This window comes from Vicia villosa, linkage group LG1 (genome assembly GCF_029867415.1).
Source record: "Vicia villosa cultivar HV-30 ecotype Madison, WI linkage group LG1, Vvil1.0, whole genome shotgun sequence".
Lineage (NCBI taxonomy): Eukaryota > Viridiplantae > Streptophyta > Magnoliopsida > Fabales > Fabaceae > Vicia > Vicia villosa.
The window spans coordinates 230151030-230168673 of NC_081180.1; positions in this window are offsets into that span (position 1 = coordinate 230151030).

The window sequence follows — 17644 nt, forward strand, 5'->3', positions numbered from 1 at the left end:
GGCAGCAGTAGTTGTCGTCTTCTTTGGCTTCTCCATTGCATACTGATATAACCCTATTCACCACAGTTGTAACAAGTCGGACCATTATTCTTTCACTCTAAAACAAGATGACTGTTTTTCCTAGCTATTGAAAATTGATGAATGCACAATTATCAAATTGAGGTTGGATTATGTTCGTATTTTGATCACTACAAAATTGGTGGGGGAAATAAATGTGGTAGAGGCCTTTTGGGTTGATGGGAAGAAATATCCTATTATATTTGTGGAGGATCTAGAATTTGGCTTAACATGTGACAATGTTTAATTGATTATAAGAAGCAAAATGAGTATCAAGGTACTGAATGAGCTGCGCTTTTGAAAATGCGCCCTTGGTTGACAATGAGGAGCGGTCTTAGGAAGGTTTTAAGTTAAAAAATTCATCTGAGTGGCATGGTCCTTGGAGTTATGAATGTATCAAAAAGAAATAAAAAGTGGAGGAAGGACATTCTAAGGGTAATAAAATTGGAACTAGTCACAGTAAGCAAGAGAAGGGAAGATGCCTGCTTAAATATCGTAATAAGAATGATGTATCATTTGTTCTTAATCTAAAAAGAGTGGCACGTTTATTAACTAAAGATAGATTTTATTTGATCCCTTAAGGGTAGAAAAAGAAAAAGTTTTCTAGCAGTTCGTCTAGGTCTTCTTCTAAGAAATATGAATGGGTTTATTTGTCGAAGGATTCTAAGGCTTAAAGCTCTAATGAGTGTCGCGGGGAAAAATCATCGTTTGTGGGATGAGACACCTGATGCCTTCTTTGGGCTCGAGTGCTCAAGAAAAAGATTTTTCTTTGTTTTTGTCACGACCAAACTTTTTATTGTTTCCAAAGTAGGAAAAGGAAAAAAGCTGCAATAACCTTAAAAGTGGGGGAGAGATTCCGGGTAAGAGGGTTGGTTATACGAAGGGAAGGTATTAGCACCCAACGTATCTATAGTACTCTATAGGCTTCTTTGTTATGTTTTTCATTCTATGTTATTGTGGAGGTTCTGTTGTGAGATAGGTGGGACCTAAGGTGTTTGTTTGATTATGCTCGCAAAGATCATCGCGATCCTCTGCATACATATCCCTTAGAGGGAATCAGAGCATCTATAGCTCGGGGTCTACGGGTGCTAAGGTTTGAGTGGTTTGAGGGAGAAGTTTTGCTCGCCAAGGAATAAGACCTTGTGCCTACGTATTCTCAAAGGGATGTTGAGAAAGTCAGAGCAATCGTAGTTCCCACTTATGCTAGTGGAAGCAAAGGATAAGAGACAAATGTCATCTCAATGTTCGATGTATCTAATCTATATCATCACATACATCTGTTTGTTTTTTGTTTGAAAATCTTTTCATTATAAGCCCTGGGCTGTGCCACTTATGCCGCTTAGAATGATAAAGATGTTTTTTGTTTAGCCAGCCTTGTGGCAAAAACAAGTTTGATTAGCCAGCCTTGTGGCAAAAACTTTCAATGAAGTCAGCCTTGTGACAAAAAGTTTTGATTAATCAGCCAGCCTTGTGGCAAAAGTTTCGACGAAGCCAGCCTTGTGGCAAAAACTTTGATTAATCAGCCAGCCTGGTGGCAAAAGGTTTGATTGATTAGCCAGCCTTGTGGCAAAAGAGAAAATTTGATTGATTGATTGTTTGTGATGATATAGATGAGATACTCCTATCATAGAGATGATAAATGTCTAATCTCCTAGGGTATTTGATTTGGATATTGGGGATGCTTATAAGAAGCCCGTGGGTCCTTGTACGAAGCCCAAGAGGAGGCTATCCGAGGGTCCTTGCATTGTAAGCCCAAGAGGAGGCTATGGGAGGGACAATCGAGGGTCCTTGCATTGTAAGCCCAAGAGGAGGCTATGGGAGGGACAAGTCATTTGTACGAAGCCCAAGAGGAGGCATGGTATAGTTGGTTTGAGCTCTTAGAGCGATTTCACCAGGAAACCATACTCTATGTCCTAACCTAAACTAGGGAGATTCTTTGCACGAAGCCCAATAGGAGGCTATGGGGAACCTAGTGTTGTACTAAGTTGAACAAGTATATATAACACGATCACAAATATGAACAAGTACAAACAAATATTGACAAGTACATGAACAAATATGAACAAGTATGAACAGTTATGAACAATTATATATGACAAGGTGTGTGTATAAAATGGAGTTTATGAAGGAAATATACCTGTAAGGATGATTCGTTTGTATACACGGGGCTCGGGACTTATACTCGGGGAGAGGCCCATTGAGTTTATTCAGAAGTTATGTAAACAAATATTTACAAAAGGGCTCGGGACTTATACCTACATGGAGGCCCATGGTATTTTTGGGAAGATTTAAAGAAAACCTTCATTTTTGATTTGTTATTCGAGGTTAAAAATCAAATTGATCGAGGTATGTACAAAAAGGTGTATGTACAATAAAATACCTAATTTCATGTAAGGGAATGAGACTTATACCTATGTGGAGGCCCATGTTTTATTTTATAAAACATGGTTGATTGTTTTGTTAAAAGCGAGGTTTCGTCGTTTTGAAAACAGTTTGAAAGTTTTGTTTTGAAAGAAGTTTTAAAGAAAAACTGTACAAAGAAAAAGGAATGGGACTTATACTCTCTAATATTCGAGAGGCCCATGTTTTTTGAAAATCAATCGATCAATCAAAAAAGATTTGATCAAGAGTTTTTTTTTTTGAAAAGAAAACCAAAAGGAAATGGTTTATTGTTTTGAAAAACTTTGTTCGTTTGTTTTAAAACAGTTTGAATTTTGACAAAAGTCAACTTAATTAAGATAAAAACAAATTTTATACTTAATTAAGACCTAAGTGATTAGGGTTTGATCACAAAATATTTACAAGTGATTAAGTTTTGAAAATCAAGTGAAAAAAACTATTTTTAAAGTATTAAAAACATTTAAAAACAAGTCACTTTAAACTTAATAAAAACACATTAAATAAATATTTTTTTTGTGATTTTTTTGGATATTCATAAAATACATATATTAAATGAGAAGTGTACAAAAAATGAAGTAAAAAAGAGTTGATTTGATTGGTTAAAATGATTGATGAAATTGTGTAGAAAATGAAGAAAAATAAGTGTTAAAAAAAAGGTTTTGGTCCCTAAGGGACTTGAACTCGTGACCTTGAGGTTACCAACCAAAACACTTGCCAACTGAGCTGCGTGCGCAGCTTGTTATCATAACACACTCATTTAATTATATTTAAAAACGAACATTTGAATTTTCTGAACAGAAAATGGCGCCAAGAACACCATCCCCATTTGATTTTGAAAATCTTTGAAACTGAATGAAATTGATCAAGTGAAGGGTCTATCTCACTCGTTTTTTCATAAGGAACATGATGGTGACCTTTAATTTCATTTATTTTCACTCTAAGGCCATTGATTTTCTGATGAACACGAAGAACCCTAATTCTGAGATTGATCATGGAATCGTGTATGTGCAAGGTAATTAACAATTGATTGAGGGTTAATGATCCATACACATGCAGAAACAAGATGGCAAAGCAATATTTCACTTATGATGCATGTATGATAGAGTTTGAAGTTCAAGAGAGCTTACCTTAAAAATGCCAAAACTGAGAATCGAATTCTGCAAATGAGAGGTTCCAGATGTTGTTTCTTGATCTGGACAGCTTCAATGGACCTTAGGGAACATGTTTGAATGATTGGAATGAACTGGAAACCTCTTGATCAATCTATGGTACCCGATCTGCAGTATGACTTAAGTGAGGATCAAGCTTGGTGATTTTGGTGTTTCAGATCATGGATGATGGTTGGAACAGTTCATATGAAGTATATGGATGATGTCTAGAAGGTTAGTTTGGACAGATATGGCTTGGTATGAAAATTGGCATGTTAAGGCTCACTTTATGCAAACATGGAGGTGAGATGATGATTCTGAGTTTTAAGGTGTTTTGGGGTGTGTGAGTGGATCAAACACATCCCATATGATGTTTATGAGATGTTAGAACCATCACTTTGGCCATAACTTCAAAGGTTTAGAGGTTGAGATTTCTACCTCTTTGAAACTTAAGAAACTTGCAATTCAAGAAAGAAAGAGAAAACCTATAATTTGTGAGGTTTTGGTGTGATTTTGAATGAAGTTTGGACCTCTATTTATAGGCCAAGGATTCTGAATGCAGAGCTTTGCAAGTTGATCAAAGAATGGTGATTTGGCATTTGGAGATAAAATGGAATCTTTACATTAAATGCAAATGGTTAAAAGTGACTTAACCATGGTTAATCTTCCAAGCTTCTTATCCTCTTCCATTCTGATCTTCAAATCAGAAAATATCTCTCGATTATTTCATTGATGCATCATTACTTGCATTATAGGTCATGTAGTAATGAAACTTAGTGAAAATGGTTTGAAATTTCAAGTGAAAATGATCACTAAATGCATAATTCAAAGCCATAGCTATGCTCCATATTTTTTCATGCTCTTGGACATTTTGGAAAGCTCATGTTATGTGCTTCAAAACCCTAGTTGAAAGTTTCTTCAAAACCTTTAGGCTATGTTTGGGAGTTTGGAGGGGAAGGGAGGGGAGGGTTTTGAAAAATAGGAAGAATTAGGTGAAAAGGATAAAAAGATTTTGGGTAGGAGGGTTTTGGAGGGTTTGAGTTTATTCATAACACCAAAAACCCCATAAAATGGGGGAACTCAAAAATTGTATTGAAGGAGGGTTTTGGAGGGTTTTGAAGGGCTTACCTAAATTTTCCAAATATCTTTTAGGTTGTTATAGTATTCTAAAAATTAAAAATTTAGTAATGATAATGACTATTTTATCATTCTAAACAAAATCATTTTTTCAAAAAATGTCAAATATTTTTCTATATTTTTTTTAAATTTCATTTTTGGAAGCCTTCCCCTCCCCTCCTCTCCAAACTCCCAAACATAGCCTTAAGGAAATGGGTGAAAAAGATCCATGAACTTTGAAGAAAGTTAGATTTTAAGTGAAATTTTCAAAAGATACCAACTTTGAAGCTCCATATCTCTTAAATGGTTGATCTTTTGGAAAATCATTTTATGTGACAAAGTTGTTCATTAGATCAAAATCTACAACTTTCATGTTGGAAGTTTTTTTCAGTTTGTAGGTGAAATTTTGAGTTATTCCCTTCCAAAGTTTGGAAAAAACCATTGAAAAACACTTAGAAACTTTTCTAAGTATGGAAAGTCAAACTTTTGACTTTTTGATTATTGATTGATTTTCTTGATTTTCCTTGATCAAATGACTTCATATATCATATATTGATGATTTGAAACTTCAAAAGTCATGGTTGACCAAAATTTCCAAAAAGTCAATGGTGATCTTGTATAGTTGACTTTTTCAAACGAATCGCGTTTCTGGAGATTTCAAATGAACCAAACTATCCTCACCAAATGAATGGTATGAATGGATCATGTTGAGTTATTGGAGGACCTTGAGCCATGGTTTAAGTTGTGGCACCATGTTCTGATTAAAAAGTCAGTTGTTCAGGTGAATTAGGTCAAAAACCCCAATTGTCGACCTGGTGAAATTGATGACTGTGGATCTTGAATTGAGATACAATTTCCATTGGATATTGTCATAGGGATTATTTGAAGATGATTAAAACCTTTGAGTGATTCCCTGGAGCTTTTTAGGGTTTCTCAAATGTAATCCCTGATTTCAGTCCCTGATAGTTCAAAAACCCTAATCTGATGATTTGAAATTTCACTGTTGATCAGTCCCTGTGCAGGGGATGTCTTGAGCCAATAGATTAGGTAAAAATGATGTACTTGGGGTCTTGAGGTCATGTCCCAAGTCATTAGGTCAAATCCTGAGCAAAAGTCAGGGGTATGCTATCTTCAGTCATAATCTAATCTAGTTGATTCAAAGTCTCTGAGCTTGTTGAAATGAATCTCTGAGGACCAAATGTTGATTGTTGATGAAAATAGTTCATTTGAGATGAAGGGAGAACAAAACCCTAATTGATTTTTACTTGTACTGATGAGTGATTTCTTGATTAAACCCTGCTGAGTCACAAGTAGCAAACACAAGCTATGCAATTTGTTAGAGATGCAAATGATGCATATGCAGATGATATGAGGTGGTATCTTAGGTCAAAAATTGGGGTATGACAATGAGGATTGGAAAAATTGGATGAAGTTTCATAGTAAACCTCAAGAGGTTATTGATGATGTTTGTGTGATTAGAAAATCTATAGGCTTAAAGATCAAGGGTGATTGTTCAAATATGTTTAGTGCTTTGTCAAGGGGGTGATGAGATTAAGAAGGGTGGATGATGTGAGGATGGTAAGGGGAGGGGAGAGAAGTATTGGGGTTGAAAGTGGATTTTTAAGTTAGGGTGCTTTTAGGGTTGTTGAGTGGGATTTAGGTGGTAATAATGAACCTTGTTTCTTTTAATGTGAGAGGTTTAGGTGGTTGGGAGAAGAGGAGAGGGGTACTGAGGTTGGTTATAGACAATTATTTCTTGGTGGTGTGCATTCATGAGATAAAATTGGAAGTGATTGACGGTGCTGTGTGTAGGTATCTGTGGGGGTCCTCTGAAGTTGGCTATATTTTTTGGCCCTCCGTAGGGGCCTTTGGAGGTTTATTAATATTTTGGGATATTAACTAGGTGGTGGCGAAAATTTCAACAAGTATTGAGAATCTTTGGACTATAAAAGAGTGCTTTAGATAGCCAGGGCATAAGTTTTCTATTACCAAAGTTTATGCTACTTGTGATACTGGTGGTAGATTATCTTTATGGAATCACTTGGTTATTTTGATTAATGATGATAGGGGGGACGCTTGGTGTGTGTGAGTGGCGATTTTAATGTTATTCAATCGATTGAGAAAAGAAGGATTAGGGTAACTGTTGATTGTGTGGAGGATTATTCTCATTTTAACCAGCTCATTAAAGATAATTTTCTATTTGATTTAGTATTGTGTGGGAGGAGATTCACGTGGTATTGGGAGGATGATCTTTCTATGATTCATTTGGATAGTTTTATATTAATGGATGCTTGGGTTTCGTTTTGGCCAAATTGCATTCAAGTTGCTCTTCCTCATACTATTTTTTATCACTCTCTTTCATATTTTAACAGTTTTCAAAGGTTGAGATTAAACAGGTAGTTTGGGATTGTGATATTTTTAAGAGTCCTGGACTAGTCAGAACTAATCTTGGCTTTATCAAAGACTTCTGGGACGTCTTAAAAGATGAGTTGATGCACTTTTTGTGTGTGCAGATTTTCACCTAATGGAAAATTGTCCAAAGTCATATTCAATTCTTTTATTGATTTGATTCCAAAAGTTTAAAGTCATCAACGTTTGTCGGATTTTTGACCTATTTCTTTGGTTAACTGAATGTATAAAATTCTATCTAAGGTTCTTGCTAATAGGCTTAGACACATGATTGAAAGTGTTATTTTTTAGTCTCGGATAGTTTTTGTTTAAGATAGGAAGATCCTAGACGACATTCTTATATATAATGAAATGGTGGACGATACACATATTTTGAAAATATAATAATAATTTTTTTTTGGAATCAAATAAATTTTATTTCCAAAAACCTTGAAGTACATACCGCTCCAATGAGCCATGTTACAATAAACAACTTACTCTATGCAAAGAGTATTCTCATCAAAATGTGTAATAAGAGTTCTATGCCTAGAACACCTTGTGTAAACAATGAATTTAACTCTATCCAGCACATGTTCATCCCGAATTCCTTGAGCAAAGATGATGGAGTTCCTGTTCTGCCATAAGGCATACACTAATTCTGCTGCAGCAGCTTTGAGGATTTGTCTTCTCCATCCTTTCTTGTTAGCATCCATGGTGAGCCATTGCTTTTCATACTGCCATATACCATGGTTGTGATGGTATCCAATCCAGTTTAGCATTTGAGACCAGATTACTCTAGTCCACCTGCAGTCAAAGAAAAGGTGATTGAGTGTTTCCTGTTCTAAATAGAAGGCACACCTAAGATCAGTTTGGATTCCAAACTTTTGGAGTCTGCTTTTAGTGTTCATTCTCTCCATGAGGGCCAGCCACATCTGGAACTGAGCCCTGGGCCTAGCCAGATTCTTGAACCCAACCTTCTTCCATGGCACATGATCTCTTTCCCCTCTCAGACTATGATACATCTTTGAGGTTTTATAGCCACCAGTTTGTAGGACAGTCTGCCAGTAGTAAGTCTGTATTATGCGTTCCCTGCAGGCTACTAAACTTTTTATCAAAACAGAACAATCATTTTTTGGTTTCCATAGCAAGAAGTTCTGGTTCTTGAGATAGTAGATATTCACCCATTTCACCCACATCTTATCAGCTTTAGACTGAATGTTCCAAAGGAGTTTCCCCAAAGTAGCCAGATTCCATTCTTTCAGTGATGTGATGTTCAGGCCCCCTGCATATTTTGGCTCACATATATTTTCCCAGGAAACAGGAGCCTTCTTGGTTATCTCAGCTTTTCCACTCCACACAAAGCTCCTACACATAGCTTCAATATGCTTGGTAACACAATTGGGCAAAGGAAAAACCTGCATCCAATAGTTAGTAATAGCAAACAGCACACTTTTCACAAGTTGTTGTTTTCCTGCATAACTAAGGAGTTTGGCAGTCCAATATGTTATCTTGGAAGTAATCTTGTCAATCAGAGGTCTACACATATTAATATTTAAATTCCTACTCATGAGGGGAACCCCCAGATACTTGAAGGGTAAACTGCCAGTAAGAAAACCAGTGATGCTTAGAATCCTTTGTTGTACATTCTCATCTACTCCCCCAAAATAAACTTTGCATTTTGTGGGACTAGCCTTTAGCCCTGTTGCTGCAGAGAACTGAGTAATAGTGTCCATCATAAGCTTCACAGAACTCTCATCCCTTCTAGTGAATAACATCAAGTCATCAGCAAAGCATATACTAGTTATTCCTAGCTTCTCACACTTTGGGTGAAATTCAAATTTTGGGTTGCCATGGAGCTTCTTCAAACATCTATGGAGGTATTCCATAACTAAGACAAAAAGCAATGGGGATATTGGGTCATCCTGTCTGAGGCCCCTCCTAGCTTGTAGGTATTCACTATGGTGGCCATTTATATTGAATTTATAAGACACAGTTTGAATATACAACATAATCCAGGTGATAAACTGTTGGGGAAAATTCATCTCTCTCATGATATCTTCAAGGGCTTTCCACTCTAAAGAGTCATAGGCTTTTTGAATATCAAGTTGGATTGTGCATCTAGGGGAAATGTGTTTCCTACTATAGCTTCTAATTAGCTCTTGAGCAATGATTATGTTATCCTGAATGACTTTTCCAGGAATGAATGCAGATTGGCTATAGTCCACAACACTACTAATCACTCTGCTAAGCCTATTGGTAAGAATCTTTGAGATGATTTTATACAGGGTGGTGCAACAAGCAATATGCCTTAGGTCCTTCATGTTCTTAGCATTAGGGGTTTTGGGGATAAGTGTGACCAATGCACAGTTGGCAGCCCTAAGCATTCTATCCCTAGCAAAGAAATCATGAACTGCATTCCTAACATCAGTACCTATAACAGACCAAGAAGATTTGAAAATTTTGGATGTATAGCCATCAATACCTGGTGCTTTATCCTCCCCTATGCCATTCAGAGCAGTCCAAATTTCTTGATCAGTGATAGGAGCAATCAAATCTGCAGCCTGTTGATGTTGAAGTTAAACTCCACACCTCACTGCCTCTATATCAATATGCCTCAATGTCTGACTAGCAATACCCACCAAGTCTTTGTAGAACTTAAGCACTTCAGTTTCAATATCCTTGGTCTCTGTTAGAAGCTTCCCCTCCTGACTTTCCAGAGATTGAATGCCAATGATCTTGTTTTTTCCTCTCACAATGGTATGGAAATAGGAATTATTCTCATCTCCAAGCTTCAACCAAGTCATCTTTGATTTTTGCCTCAGGATCTTCTCTTCCATCTCCATAGCCTTAAGGACCTCCTCCTTCCACCTTTTCACCTCTGCCTCATACTGAGCATTAGCAAGATCAGTGGCTAGGTTGTCTTCAGCTTGCTTAAGGTTTGCTCTATTTCTCATCAGATTTTCCACCCCTATGGAAGCAGTCTTTGTGAGACTTCTCAGATTTGGTTGTAACCTTTTCAGGTTCCACCACACCCTGTACATAGGTGTTCCTTCCATTGCTCCATTCCAATTGTCCGTCACACAAGGTAGAAATAGAGCATTGTCAGTTATATGGTTCAAGAATTTAAAATGAGCTTTAGGTCTAGGCATAGAATACTGATCTTTCACATCCACCCTCAGAGAGTGATGATCAAATATATGAGCATTGAGGATCTTAACCACACAGTCAGGGAATTTAAGGAACCAATTAGCATTGCAGAGAGCATGGTCAATTCTAGAGTGTATCACACCATTTGACCAGGTAAAATGAGGTCCTTTGGTATCATGAGAAAACAATCCACATTCTCCCATCATAGCTTCCATGTCTTGGAATTCAGAGTCTTTAACTCTATTCCCACCAATTCTATCTGTTGTTGTAAGCACATTGTTGAAATCACCTATTACCATCCAAGGGTCTATTATGTTAAGAGCTAACCTTTGTAACTCCAACCAAAGGGCCTTCCTTCTGTTAAGATGATTTTGAGCATATATCACTGTCATCCAGGTGACATTTCCTGTAGGATGCAGTACCTTGCAATGTATGTATTGGTCAGAGCATACTTCAAAAGAAAGGTTTATTCTGGTACTTTGCCACATAATCCAAATTCTCCCATTTGGATGATGAGAGTAGTTATCCATCCATGACCAATTATTTCCAAATGTCTCTCTACTGTTATTAGCCTTATTCTGTTTGACCCTAGTCTCAAGTAAAGCCATACAAGGCATGTGGAACTGTTGAAGGTGGGCTTTAACCTCCAAGTGCCTTGCTCTTTTATTTAAGCCCCGTACATTCCAGGTAATGATCATGGGACCAAATACTCAGATGGCTCCCCCAACTCTTCTACACCTAGCAAATCAAAACCATTTTGGCAATTGAGTAGGACCTCTCCCTGAGAAGTGCTGCTTGTCTCCACAACAGGCTCCTTCCTTTTTTGATTTTTCCTCACCACAGTCCAAGGTACTTCCTTCTCTGGTTCTGCAGGTGGATCAGGAACAACCTCTTGGGGTATTTCCATGGCCTGCTTTATAGTCCATACTTTCTTAACAGCTACCTTCTTTTCTTCACAATGGTGGCCCACCTTATTACATTTCTTACAAAAAGGAGGTTTCCATTCATACTCTACTCTTTGTGTGATAACCCCTGTAGGACTCCTGATGGTGATGCTTTCCTTCAGTTCTGAGGTAATATCCACTTCTATAAGCATTCTAGCATAGGACACCCGAAGCTTCTAATCAGTATACTCATCTGGCATAACTGGTTTTCCTACAGCACTAGCTAATTTTCCAAGCCGTTTCTCTCCCCAGAACGCCAGTGGGAGTTGTGGAAATGTAACCCAGATGGGAACAACACGAATCATGTCCTCCTTCATGGTGAAATCAGGAGTCCATTCAGGAATGAACATCAGTTTCCTGTGGATCGTGTATGGTCCTTTGCATAAGACCATTTCCTTGTCCTCCTTACATTTGAATCGTATAATGAAATACCCTTCATCATTATAGTACAATTGAGGCATCGAGACAAAGTTCCAGATGTTGGTTATGAACAATTTAACAGCATTCATCGATAGATTGGCGCCTATCACATACATAACCACAGCACTTTTCCAGAATAAGACTTCAGAGACAACATCAGCTTCTTCTATGCTCACTTCAATCTCCCCATTTACAACCCTAGGTGGTGTATATTCAATATGCTTTCTAGAAGTTGGTAAGCGATTACCTTTGATAATGTCTACCCAAGGTTGATTTGGTGTGGCAGCAGCGCCATCTAGATCCGCAACCGCTTCCTCAATCTTCTCCTCAACAATCGGTTCCAACAGTTTAGGGTTTCAGACATGACTTTTTGTATCGGAAATCTCTCTCGTATTGCTTGTGTCAATTGATTGAGTGTGTGACGAGGCTGAAAAACACTCGAACGCTCGCCAGTGGAGTCGTAACCGCCAGTCGCCGCCGCCGGCCACGACCTCTACCCATTATGCTCCAAAATCTCCGGAGCAAACGAAGAGAGAGAATTCAATCCTCTATATTTTATTTTCTTTTAAATATTATTATTATTATTATTATTATTATTATTATTATTTAAGGTTGATTTTGAAAAAACCTATGGTTCGGTTGATTGGCGGTATTTAGATGATGTTATGTGTAAAATGAATTTTTCGACTTTATGGCGGAAGGGGATATTAGAGTGTATTAATATGGTAACAACCTCTATACTTGTGAACTGGAACCCAACCGATGAGTTTAAGATGGAAAGAGGTATTCGTCAAGGTGACAAGCTTTCCCTTTTTCTTTTTCTTAATGTAGCATAAGGATTACATGTTTTGATGAACGTTGTAGTGGAAAATGAATATATACAGGATATGGGATAGGGGCGTAAAATGTTGTTAGTGTTTCTCATTTACAATTTGTTGATGATACACTATTGGTGGGGGTTAAAAGTTGGGCAAAAGTTTGAGCTTTAAATGCGGTGTTGATTCTTTTTGAAGCTATATCGGAATTAAAAGTTAACTTTCTTAAAAGCATGTTGTTTATGGTCAACATCTCAAAATCGTGGTCGCATGAGGCAATGATGGTTATGAACTATAAGCTCGATTGACTACCTTTTATGTATTTAGGGCTGCCTATTGGTGGAGATTCTAGGAAGCTTAATTTTTGGTATCATCTGATTGTTCATATCAAAAGAAGACTGTCATGGTGGAAGATTCGCTTTCTCTCTATCGGGGGTGTCTGATTCTTGTTATGTCTATTATATCCTCCATTATAGTATACTTTTTTTCCTTCTTCAAGGCGTCCTCAGATATCATATCTTCTCTTGAGTATATTTTAATTTATTTTTCTAGGGAGGGAGTGAGGAAATGAGAAAAATTTCCTGGATTAAATGGAATATTATTTATTTGAGGATTATAAATGATATAGGAAATTTTTGGTATAGATCAAGTGTTGTATGCTCGGTATGGTGAGGAAGGGGGCGATTATGTTTTTGGAGGAGTGGTGGTTATGTTAGGTGGAGGAATTTGAAAAACATAAGGGACCGTGTCAAATTGGTTGATGGAGGGTGGTTTCTTAATAACATTGATCCGAGAATAGGAGATGGGTCTTCCACTCTATTTTGGATAGATCATTGGCTCGATGGTACGTCTTTGAAGGTAAACGAGTTGGGGTGGGAGAGAATAGTGAGACGTGGAAGTGGCATAAGAGGTTGTCTGCTTAGGAGGAGGAGTTAGTGGGGGAGTGTATTGATCGGTTAACCTCCGTTATTTTCTAGGTGGATGTAGAAGATCGTTGAGTTTGAATTTTACATCCCTCTTCTAGCTACATGGTCAGAGGTTGTTATAAAGATTTTTCTAAAGTTTACGTTAACACCAATCAGGCTAACTCCCAATTTTTAGGGTCGAAGACTGTGTCGCTTAAGGTATCTATTTTTGTCTGACGATTGTTATTGAATCATAGTCTGACTAAGGACAATCTGGCTAGGAGACAGATTCTTTCCACGAACGATAAAAAATGTGTGGCGAATTGTGGCGTGGATGAAGACATTGATTATTTGTTTTGACATGTGATTTTTCGGTATGGCGTGGCTTATTATTCTCAATTGGTTAGGGCTCTCTACGACATCCCAAGGAACTATTTGGGATCATCTATTGCAGTTTGGGGGGCTTGGTGGCTTTTCAAAAAAATGTTTGATTGTCTTTTAATACTATTCGGTTCGTGTGGTTTGGGTTATCTGGAAATAGCGAAATAGGCGAATTTTCCAGAATAAAGCGGAGCAATTGCAGGCGTTATCTAAAAGGGTAAAGCTAATGACGTTGTGGTGGTTAAATTCGAAATATGTTACTTTCGATTATGATTATTAAAAATGGAGGTTAAATCCCTTATCTTGCTTATCAACGGTTTTGTAGACCGCTTTTTGTTGATTTTTTTCGAAAACTTTAGATTATAACTTTAAATTCTTTCTTGTCATTTTCGATACATCTTGTGTTGGATTGGCTTGTTTTGATCATTAATATATATTTTATTTTGAATTTTTTTTAAAATTATTTTCTATTTTTATTTTAATATAATATACTTAAAAATAAAAATAAAAAACATTTTAGATATATTTAAGAGTGAAGTCCCATTTTAGTCCCTCACAAAAACTGTAGAGGTCAGATTAGTCCCTGAGAAAAAAAAAGTCCCTATTAAATCCCTTACAAAATTTAACCGAGCCATGTTAGTCCCTCAACTAACATTTTTTTAAAATCGGTTTTTTTCTTACTTTTGAACCGTGACTGGATTGCTAATAAAGACTCATTTTAGTCCCTCACAAAAAAGGAAGAGTCCAAATTAGTCCCTAAGAAAAAAAGTCTATTTTTAAGCCCTTACAAAATTTAATCAAGCCATGTTAGTCCCTCTTTTAGTATTTTTTTCAAATCAGTTTTTTTCAAATTGTGACTGGACTCCTATTTTACGACTGTTGCATTGAAATTATTTATGAAAGGATTGTAGATAAATCACCGTGATACCACGACGTTCTTTTCTTTGTTTGGTTTATTATCAGGCTTATGGGTGGGTGACTATGGTTTTTGTTGTTATGTATTCTTGTGTATTAGGTGTCGTTATTGTTTTAGTTGTTAATGATCTTTTAGGAAGGTTTAGTTTTGTTACTAAGGTGATTTAGGATAATTTCGTTCTTTTGTAAATAATACTTGTGGCAAAAATAATACACATGGTATGTTGGAAGAAAATTGATTTATACCATATCACTTAGGTTTTGTTGATAACAAAGTATTTAATGAACAATTAGGCACACTAACATATGTTCAAGTGTGCAGGGTCATTAGTCAAAGAATTTACCAGACTCTGACTCTGATAGGAACATATGAAGAGAAGCTTGAGACTTAGATTCTGAAAGATCAGAATATGATTACTCAACTTCTGAATGATAAGATTTTAATGTCTCACATCTAGAGAACCTAGCTTCTGGTGGAAACTTAGACTCTGAAGACCATGTGCAAAAGAACTCAACCTCTGACCCGTACTCAATTTTTAAAAGTAGGTCTATCTTGTCAAGTCTAATCATAGTTTAAAAATACAAAAAAAATCGTTTGAAAAAAATATTAAAAGAGGGACTAACATGGCTCCGTTAAATTTTGTAAGGGATTAAATAGAGACCTTTTTTTTTGTCAGAGACTAATTTGGACTCTCTCTTTTTTGTGAGTAGCTAAAATGGGTCTTCACTGGTGGTCCAGTAACGATTCAAAAGTAAAAGAAAATCCGTTTGAAAAAAATATTAGTAGAGGGACTAACATGGCTCGCTTAAATTTTATAAGGGATTTAATAGGGACTTTTTAATTCTCAGGGACTAATCTGACCTCTACAATTTTTGTGAGGGACTAAAATGGGACTTCATAGTTAAAACAAAAAAAAACATTTAGTATTTATGGCTGTGACTAGAAACTATGAGCGTAGTCATTAAGATAAGAGAATTTCTTTATTGACCCTCCTATGGGAGTGACCTCCAGCGAAAATCTAAATTTACCCCTGCTTCGGAGATGCATCTCCGATTTTTTTTAGATTTTTCCAGATTTCGGAAATGCATTTTCGAAAAAATTAGGATTTTGATTAATTCGGAGATGCATCTCCGAAAACACAAAATTTTTTTGAAATTTTGATTAATTCGGATATACATATCCGAATTAATCAAAATCCCAAAATATTAAAAATTTTGGGATGTTAATTAATAGAGGAGGGATCTAAAGGATAGAAAAACACTTAGAAAGGGGGGGTTTGAATAAGTGTAGCTTTAAAAACTTGACAGATAAAAATAAATTGCACAGATATTTTTATCCTAGTTCGTTGTTAACTAAACTACTCCAGTCCACCCCCGCAGAGATGATTTACCTCAACTGAGGATTTAATCCACTAATCGCACGGATTACAATGGTTTTCCACTTAGTCAGCAACTAAGTCTTCCAGAGTCTTCTGATCACACACTGATCACTCCAGGAACAACTGCTTAGATACCCTCTAAGACTTTTCTAGAGTATACAGATCCACATGATCACTCTAGTTACAACTTGCTTAGATAACCTCTAAGACTTCCTAGAGTATTCTGATCCACACGATCACTCTAGTTCCTTACAACTTAATGTAATCAATTCTAAGAGTATTACAATTGCTTCTTAAAAGCTATAATCACAAACTGTGATATTTCTCTTAACGTTTAAGCTTAATCTCACTAATATATTACAACAGCAATGTAGTGAGCTTTGATGAAGATGAAGATTCTGAGCTTTGATTTGAACAGCGTTTCAGCAAGTTGATATTCACAGAATAGGTGTAGAATTTGGTTAACCTTGCTTCTCATCAGAACTTCATATTTATAGGCGTTTGGAGAAGATGACCGTTGAGTGCATTTAATGCTTTGCGTGTTCCGTACAGCATCGCATTTAATGTTATACGCTTTTGTCAACTACCTCGAGCCTTGTTCACGCTGTGTCTACTGACGTAGCCTTTAGTAGCTTTTAACGTTCCTTTTGTCAGTCAGCGTAGCTTGCCACTTGTACTTTCTTCTGATCTGATGTTTGTGAATACAACGTTTGAATATCATCAGAGTCAAACAGCTTGGTGCAAAGCATCTTCTGATCTTCTGACCTTGAAGTGCTTCTGAGCGTGATACCATCAGAACTTCAGTGCTTCTGTTCTCTTGTTCTTCTGATGCTTCCATAGACCCATGTTCTGATTCTGCTTCGACCATCTTCTGATGTCTTGCCAGACCATGTTCTGATGTTGCATGCTGAACCATTTGAGACAAAGCTTCTGAGCGCTGAATTATGCGTACTCTTTATATATTTCCTGAAAGGGAAATTGCATTGGATTAGAGTACCATATTATCTTAAGCAAAATTCATATTATTGTTATCATCAAAACTAAGATAATTGATCAGAACAAATCTTGTTCTAACAATCTCCCCCTTTTTGATGATGACAAAAACATATATAAATGATATGAATTTGCGATCAGAAAGAACAGACGGCAAAAGACAAATTACACAGCTATAGCATAAGCATATGAATATGTCTCCCCCTGAGATTAACAATCTCCCCCTGAGATAAATAATCTCCCCCTGAAATAAATACTCGAAGAACTTTAATAAAAGACTTCCCTGATTATTTCGGTAGAGACGATCATATAAGCTTCTGTCTTCAGAGAATTCATAGCTTCTGACTTCTTCTTCCATTGGACAGCTTCAGAACTAGAATTTCTTTAGATCCCTAGAACACTCACAGCTTCTGATTCCTGCTTCCATCTAGGACAGCTTCAGAACATGAATTTCTTTGATCTTCTGAACATTCACAGCTTCTGATTTCTGCTTCCATCTAGGACAGCTTCAGAACTTGAATTTCTTTGATCTTCTGAACATTCACAGCTTCTGATTTCTGCTTCCATCTAGGACAGCTTCAGAACTTGAGTTTTCTGGATCTTTAGAACATTCACAGCTTCTGATTTCTGCTTCCC